This window comes from Salmo salar, chromosome 21 (assembly GCF_965601325.2).
Source record: "Salmo salar chromosome 21, fSalSal1, whole genome shotgun sequence".
Classification (NCBI taxonomy): Eukaryota; Metazoa; Chordata; class Actinopteri; order Salmoniformes; family Salmonidae; genus Salmo; species Salmo salar.
The window spans coordinates 52216515-52225578 of NC_138311.1; the positions used below are offsets into that span (position 1 = coordinate 52216515).

At 42.4% G+C, this 9064-nt stretch overlaps 1 long non-coding RNA gene across 1 annotated transcript in view; it reads left to right on the plus strand.

Moving 5' to 3' along the window:
- The window catches only part of LOC145862598 (uncharacterized), a 49254-nt gene extending 40447 nt beyond the window's left edge, over positions 1-8807 (plus strand). The window contains exon 2 of the long non-coding RNA XR_014382090.1: positions 8332-8807. This is a non-coding gene — a long non-coding RNA (uncharacterized LOC145862598). The remainder of the gene's footprint in view (positions 1-8331) is intronic.
- The last annotated feature ends 257 nt before the right edge of the window (positions 8808-9064 follow it).

Here is a 9064-nt window from a genome sequence, read left to right on the forward strand (position 1 = left end):
TCAGTTGTTCGGCAGCCTCCACTCTCCGTCGGCAAGCAGTCAGCTCCCTCAGTGCTACATGCCAAACCACCCGCCCTAGTTCTAGGCCCTGGGTCTCCCGTCCTGCTAGACCCGGAGTTATCTGCTCCTCTAGGTGTGCAGTTAGACAGTTCACAGCCCTCAGCCTGCACCCAGTCACTTATACTAGCACTAGGCTATACGTTCCCTGCTTCGCTAGTTTTGCGGCCTCCCACTATACCTGACTTGCAGTCCTCAGGTTTAGTAGTGGGTTCCAAGTCCCCTGCCCTGCTAGGCCCTCAGCTCCCTGACATCGGGGAACCACCATTCCCTGACCAGTGGGGCCTGATGTCTCTAGCTGCCTCCAGATCCCTGATGATCCTCCCCCAGGGGTCCCCACAAGCTCCAACATGGGAGTTAGCACTTTCAGCAGTGGTGAAAGAGTCACCAGCCGCAGCCAGTGAGTTGCCAATAACAGTTGTGGCCGGCATGCCAAATTCGTCCGCCGCAGTCGGCGAGCCACCAGCTTCAGCTGTGTCCAACCTCTGGCATTGCACTCAGCTTCTAAGGATGGGGACCAGCTGCCCTGCACCAGCTGAGTTAGAGGGCCATCCCCCACCCGCATTGCATTCCATGAAGCGGCCTAGGACTGTCTCCGACTTATTTATATACCTCCCTCGTGGGGCGGCCCCTAAGCCATGACTTTTCTGCAGGGTTGGATTAGACATGCTAAGAATAGGCTTTTCAGAGACTTTGTCCTTTTAAATAATTTTGCCCCCATTAGAGACTGTACCATTTAGGTTTGAGGCCTTTTTTGTGGATGTTAATAATTATATAGGATATTTGATGGCCGCTATAAAAAAGGCTGTCCTGCTCCACTCCTCTCTACCTAACTTCCCCTCACAGGCCCTTCATTTTCCCTTAAGTCACGTTAGTTTGGCTGCTCAGCCTACCTAAGTTATCCCTCACCAATCAAAGCCCTGCCATTCCCAACCAATGAGAGCGCATCTGGACACTGCACCCGCCCATTCTGGTCAGAATGTTCACATTGTCCGAAGGGAGAACACGCACATTTCTGAGGACTTTTTATTGTCAACAGGAACATAAATATCTGATTTTCGAGCGTGCATTGTCCAAATGCGCATTTCCAAGTGATCTAGGAACATAACAGCTTACTTAAATCTCACAAATCTCTGTTTCAGAAGATATGACCAAAATAATGCTATTCTTTTACAATTGTCACACCTGCTCCCTCCATGCTCGGCGTCGTACAACATTTATACACTAGAATCAATGTTTCTGACTAATATTGATGCAACATCGACCTTTTTCAACCAGAGAAGTTGGTTTTGGAGTTCAGCTGCACTTTAAGGTGATCTAGATAACATCAATGGTTAAAAAATAAACACACACAACACAGAGGATGTTAAAATAAATATTTTGAATATTTTATTCCAAAACAGCCACACTATTGTAATAGTGTGATGTGTAACTTCAGACACACTCCAAAAATGCAAACATTCGTGTTTGTTTGCAGTGACCTGTCTACCAAAACCAAAGTGTGGATTGCAGTCACTCATTTGAGCAGTTAATAGACTGCTTACAGGGTAAGGAAACCAATATGTAAATACATAACTTGCTGAACATTACAGTTAAATGATTACTACCTTTAAAGACCCAGTAAGAGTGCAGCCAAACAAAGCAAAGTTTGAAGATAGTCTGCGGTTAAAAGACTGAATCACTGGAAATATTTTAAGGTTAGGATACACATGTATAATTTCTTCCTGAAAATACCTCTAAATTTCAATCACATATCAGCAGTAATGAAGGGAAAAAAATCCACTAGATATAAACTGTCTAGTCTGACCAGCTGTTTTGTGTGTGTGTGTGTGTGTGTGTGTGTTTGTGTAGGTTACATCTCCCTGTTTTATGATTAGTTTGAGGTTGACAACATTGGCTAAATATTTGCAATACAACATCTCCTCATGTCTTCTAAAATAGTTGTTAAACAACTGTTTGTGAATTAAATGTTATATATATTTCCTTAAACATCCTGTGTTGTGTGCTTATTCTTTTACAATTGTCACACCTGCTCCCTCCATGCTCGGCGTCGCTGGTCTGCTAACCACTGGTCCTGGCAACCCACATTGTGTACACCTGGCAACCATCATTTTACACAACTGCTCCCCATCTTTACGCACACCTGGACTTCATCAACGCAGTGACTACTCTCCCTTTATACAGCAATCAGTAGCCTCAGTCATCAGGCAGTATTGGTTTTGTTCACGTTCAGTATGCTTCTCCTGTTTTGTTAATCTGCTTGATCTCATCATTAAACTTACCTTCTGCACCTGCTTCCTGACTCCAAGCGTATACGTTACAACCATTAATATGTTCTAGTCCATATAAATTATATTTTTACTACATTTTCGTGGTATCTAATTGGTAGTTACAGTCTTTCCTCACCGCTGCAACTCCCGTACGGACTCGGGAGAGGCGAAGGTCGAGAGCCGTGTGTTCTCCGAAACCCAACCGCACTGCTTCTTGACACAATGCCCACTTATCCCAGAAGCCACATCAATGTGTCAGAGGAAACACTGTACACCTGGCGACGTGTCAGCGTGCACTGTGCCCGGCCAGCCACAGGAGCTGCAAGTGTGTGACGGGACAAGGACATCACTGCTGGCCAAACCCTCACCTAACCCGGGCGACGCTGGGCCAATTGTGCGCCGCCCTAATGGGTCTCCCGGTCGTGGCCGGCTGCGAAAGAGCCTGAACTCAAACCCAGAATCTCTAGTGGCACAGCTAGCACAGCGATGCAGTGCCTTAGACCACTGCGTCACTCAGGAGACTGTTCTAGGCCATTTTAACACCTTAAATGTCTACTTATTGTGACAAATTACACAGGTCACGTAAAACATCCAATCCTGATTTCAAAAGTACAAATAGCTCTCACTTTAGATTAGGGACTGCAAAAATATTTGATTAATAAATGGTTTACATATAAAAAATCAAATGACTCATTAATACTGAATTTAAAAGTTGTTTATACATGTGAGAATACCTAGCTGTGTGGCTCAGCGTTCTAAGGCAATGCATCACAGTGCTAGAGGCGTCTCTACAGACCTGAGTTCGATCCCGGACTGTATCACAACCAGCCGTGATCGGGAGTCCCATAGGGTGGCGTCCCGGGCTTGAGGGGCTTTACAAGTAGGCCATCATTGTAAATAAGAATTTGTTCTTATCTGACTTGCCTAGTTAAATAAAAGGTTTACATGTTATTTTTTTTATATACAAATGCCTTACAACTGGTTTATTACTGAACATTATAATAAAGTGTTAGCGAATTAGGTCATAAATATTAATGCCCCAAAGGTGACATTCACAATCACAGGATTTTGTGCAAGGTATGGTTGCTGTTACTATACAGTAGTTAGACTAGCATTATAGATGGTCCTTGTGCCATGGGTCTGGGTGGGGGCTACCGTTGAAGCTTTTGAGGAGTGCTAACCTGATTAAATGGCTAATAGTGAATTATTCTAAAAACAGTTGTCATTTTTTTGTGAAAGATTCTTTTATAAGTGCTATTGAAATGATTGATTCAAATAAATGAAATGGAAATTACATTTATTTTTTTGTTTAAATCAGCGAAAACAACACATCAGAAAAGGAAGACAACATTAAGGGATGATTGGGTCAGAATACATTGTCGTTGTTCTGATGTCTGACAAAAAGTATTTGTATCCATGATTGAACTGAGACAAAGTCTCCCTCAACTTGAAGAACTGTGGTTCATAATTCAGTTCAGGTGGACATTTGTAAAAGTATATGGAATGTTCAAATGGAATGACTACATGTGCTATAGTGCATACCCCATACTGCCCTACAAAGGTAAAACGCAGTAACTACGTAATTTATTTTACTGCAAAATCTGACTTCAAAGTAGTTTTCTGTCTAGACGGACAGCACTTTCTGATACTGCATGATATATTCTGATCAACTGGCTTGTTCCTGTGTCAGGAAACGAATACCACATTAATCAGATAATATACTTGGCCATTACAACAGACTAAATTCCTAGTTTCTGCGTTTTGCCTTTGTCGGGCAGCATAACCTTATGCCATTTCATCAACTTCCCTACTGACAACTTTCCTACACACTGACTAGCTGACATGTGGCGTGCCGTCATGTCTCCTGAGGTTGTGGATTACGTTCCGACACTGAGCACTGACATCACCCAAACCAGTTAGTCTGCACAGTTATCCTATTTCCCATGTAAAATAGCCTTTGAGTGACCAAAACATAACCCACACTATATTTTCCCCATTAAAATCAGTTGAGAAAATGTACATTTTCTCTCATCTCTAACTACCAGTAAGGCTGAAGGACAGGCTAGGTGGGCACAGCAACATCCAATACTGTCACACATTACATTTACATTTTACATTTTAGTCATTTAGCAGACGCTCTTATCCAGAGCGACTCACAGTAGTGAATGCATACATTTCATACATTTTTTTCCTGTACATCACGCTTTCATAAATGTGTGTGGTGTGTGTGTGTGTGTGTGTGTGTGTGTGTGTGCAGAGAGGCTCCTGGGAGGGGAGTGAGGAATTTACAGTTTGCTCACCATTTAAAAATCATTACTCCTACATTTGTTAAATGTTAGTCAGCTAGGTATTCTAAAATGTAGAAATAACTACTCTATGCATAAATTATTAAGCACATCAGCTCAGGAGACCATAGCAGACACTTCAACCTCAACATACTGGGTATGAACACTACCACTACTCTCACTACATCACTCCTGCCAGGTCAGGGGTCAAGCCAGAGCAGCTCTCAGATTATGTGGATTCAGAATTAATATAGAGATTGGTAACACTTTATAATAACACTAATAACACAAGAATGTATAATGGATAAGTCAATAGGTTATTCATCATTCAAGTATCATTGCTCCCACATTTGTTTTAATAAGCTTGTTTTTCCCACATTTATAAACAACTTTTATAGTCTGTAATAATGATTCATCAGAACATTCATAAGATTTTTAATGAATTAACTTTTAAACCATTTAATAATCATGAGTAAAGTAGTTTTGCAGTCCCTAATCTAAAGTGAGGACATAATACTTTATAAATGTTTTGAACAGTGACCAGTGTAATTTATCACAAAAAGATGGACATGCTATTGGTAGATATTCCAGCAGTACCTGATGCTCCTTAAGTTCTCAAAATGACCTGGAACATATCAATGGTTGAACAATAAGCACACAACATAGAGGATGTTAAAGGAAATATATTGAACATTTTATTCCAAAACAGTCACTCTGTTGTAATATTGTGCTAAAGGAAGTAATGTGTTTTGTCTGAAAATGATAACATTCTTGTTTGTTGGCAGTGACTATCAAAACCAAAGTGTGGATTGCAGTCACTCATTAGAGCAATTTATACACCGCTTACATGGTAATGGAACCAATATCTAAATATATAATTTAACTGAACATTACGTTTAAAGGGTTATTACCTTTAATACACTACAAGTGACGTTTTCTGAATACTAATGACTGTGTTCAAATGGGGGGACAAGTACAAAATGCTGTATTGAAGAGCCCAGTTTAAAAACAGTTTTTCTGCAGAGTTTTACACCCAATGGGCACACACTTGTTATATCAGCTTTGTTTCTTTTTGAACCAACAATGACTAGACATTGAATTGACGTCTGTGCCCAGTGGGCAGAGATTGTTTTCAGTATGTGCAGTGGCCATAGGATGGCAGTATAATTCACAATCTGTGACTGACAGGGATAATATGACTCATTCTATATGAAAGAGAAGTATGTCTGTTCTGTCAAGTCTTTTTCTATCTGAACTTTCTGTTAGGTGAAAACTGTTTCTGTATCAAACTGAGAAGAGACCAGCTGTCTGAATAATACCAATGCCTTTTAATTACAGGAGACTCAGTGAAAATAAGGGTTTTATTATGCGTGATGGAGAAAAAAAATTAAGCACAAAACATGGCAAATCAACCTTTCCTTAAATATACTCCACCAACCACCCACTTTCTTCAAGTTATCCCTAACAGTCCTGAGAACCCAGCAAAAAAAGTGTCTGCGTGGTTGAGATGGCGTGGTTGGTGCCGCTCAGCGGCAACAGGCATTCTCCGTGGCAGAGTTGGCCAGGGAGCCCTGCGGTGGGATGATGTAGACCTGCCAGCCCACGTCCTTGAAGTTGATGTAGAGGGGACAGGCCTACACACATGGCTGGGTGTCACCGGGAAGTAGACAGCGCTCCTCTAACGTTGGCTAGCTTCCTAGCTCCTTGCAGACACATAATGAGAAAACACCCCCACTGACCACTTTACTCGCCCTAGCATAGCTAGTTAGGCTGTTTTCATGTTGTCCAGAGCATTGGTGACTACAACTGTGCTGCTGGTAACAACTGAATTATGCTTTTTTGCCAAAGTTTACTGTCACTGGCCGTATTCAACGGGTGTTGAGCGTTCATATTTTCTTCAGTTATTTGGAGCTCTGGCACACTCAGACGAGAGTGCTCTGAAATCGGAGTAGATGACCAGAGCATATTTACCAGCTACGTCTATCGACAGTTGTCGCAGTGACATCACAAACAATCTATTGAAATGGTTACTTGCATAGTGGAGCCTTTTGATTAGACATGTAGCAAGCTAGCTAAACAATGAACCTTGCATGAATCTGCAGGTAGCTAAACAACCAGGTTCAATGTTAGCTAGCTAACATTAGGCTATAGGTTGGTACCGCCGATGGGAAAACTTCTGTCCGTAGCATCCGAACGGATTGGACTACAAACTAATATGACCCCACCATCGATAACTAAGACTCTCACAAACACCTACATGCTGGTTGTTTTGTATGACGCCAACAAGACTCACGAGACTCGCCTCAAGGTAACCCCGTACCAGTTTAAAAAAATTAAGGGAAGTATGGAAATACTTTAGTGCCAACAAATAGATATAGGACAGACAATTCAAAACATACTTCCTTTTAATTTATTTTTGGACTATCTGTTTTACCATGTATACAGAGCATTAGGAAAGTATTCAGACCCCTTTACTTTTTCCACATTTTGTTACATTACAGCCTTATTCGAAAATGGATTTAAAAAATAACTAAATGATCTCTCTTTTGAAGAACATATCAAGACTGTTTCAAGGACAGCTTTTTTCCATCTACGTAATATTGCAAAAATCTGAAATTTTCTGTCCAAAAATGACGCAGAAAAATTAATCCATGCTTTTGTTACTTCTAGGCTGGACTACTGCAATGCTCTACTTTCCCGCTACCCGGATAAAGCACTAAATAAACTTCAGTTAGTGCTAAATACTGCTGCTAGAATCCTGACTAGAACCAAAACATTTTATCATATTACTCCAGTGCTAGCCTCCCTACACTGGCTTCCTGTTAAGGCAAGGGCTGATTTCAAGGTTTTACTGCTAACCTACAAAGCATTACATGGGCTTGCTCCTACCTATCTTTCCGATTTGGTCCTGCCGTACATACCTACACGTACGCTACGGTCACAAGACGCAGGCCTCCTAATTGTCCCTAGAATTTCTAAGCAAACGGCTGGAGGTAGGGCTTTCTCCTATAGAGCTCCATTTTTATGGAATGGTCTGCCTACCAATGTGAGAGACGCAGACTCAGTCTCAACCTTTAAGTCTTTACTGAAGACTTATCTCTTCAGTAGGTCCTATGATTAAGTATAGTCTGGCCCAGGAGTGTGAAGGTGAACGGAAAGGCTGGAGCAACGAACCGCCCTTGCTGTCTCTGCCTTGCCGGTTCCCCTCTTTCCACTGGGATTCTCTGCCTCTAACCCTTTTACAGGGGCTGAGTCACTGGCCTACTGGTGTTCTTCCATGCCGTCCATGGGAGGGGTGCGTCACTTGAGTGGGTTGAGTCACTGACGTGGTCTTCCTGTCTGGGTTGGCGCCCCCCCCCTTGGGTTGTGCCATGGCGGAGATCGTTGTGGGCTATACTCGGCCTTGTCTTAGGACGGTAAGTTGGTGGTTGGAGACATCCCTCTAGTGATGTGGGGGCTGTGCTTTGGCAAAGTGGGTGGGGTTATATCCTGCCTGTTTGGCCCTGTCCGGGGGTATCATCGGATGGGGCCACAGTGTCTTCTGATCCCTCCTGTCTCAGCCTCCAGTATTTATGCTGCAGTAGTTTATGTGTCGGGGGGCTAGGGTCAGTCTGTTACATCTGGAGTATTTCTCTTGTCTTATCCGGTGTCCTGTGTGAATTTAAATATGGTCTCTCTAATTCTCTCTTTCTTTCTCTCTTTCTTTCTTTCTCTCGGAGGACCTGAGCCCTAGGACCATGCCTCAGGACTACCTGGCATGATGACTCCTTGCTGTCCCCAGTCCACCTGGCCGTGCTGCTGCTCCAGTTTCAACTGTTCTGCCTGCGGCTATGGAACCCTGACCTGTTCACCGGACGTGCTTGTTGCACCTTCGACAACTACTATGATTATTATTATTTGACCATGCTGGTCATTTATGAACATTTTAACATCTTGACCATGTTCTGTTATAATATCCACCCGGCACAGCCAGAAGAGGACTGGCCACCCCTCATAGCCTGGTACCTCTCTAGGTTTCTTCCTAGGTTTTTGGCCTTTCTAGGGAGTTTTTCCTAGGGAGTTTTTCCTAGACACCGTGCTTCTTTCACATGCTTTGCTTGCTGTTTGGGGTTTTAGGCTGGGTTTCTGTACAGCACTTTGAGAATATCAGCTGATGTACGAAGGGCTATATAAAAATAAATTTGATTTGATGATTTGATTTGATCCATAGTATGAACATCTTAAAACAATTCAATGTCTCAGCTTAAAATCTTTGGAGGGTTCATTCTAGAACCCTCTATGTACAGTTCCACCAGCCTTATTACCCTTTAATTACCCACAACCTTCATTCAGAATGATTGCCAGGGTAGAGTAGATGTAATACTGATACTTCCTCAATCATCTAAACTGGAACAACCATCTCAGTAACAGGTGCAATAAATCCAATTACTAGTAGAGTGGATTAGTTTGGAA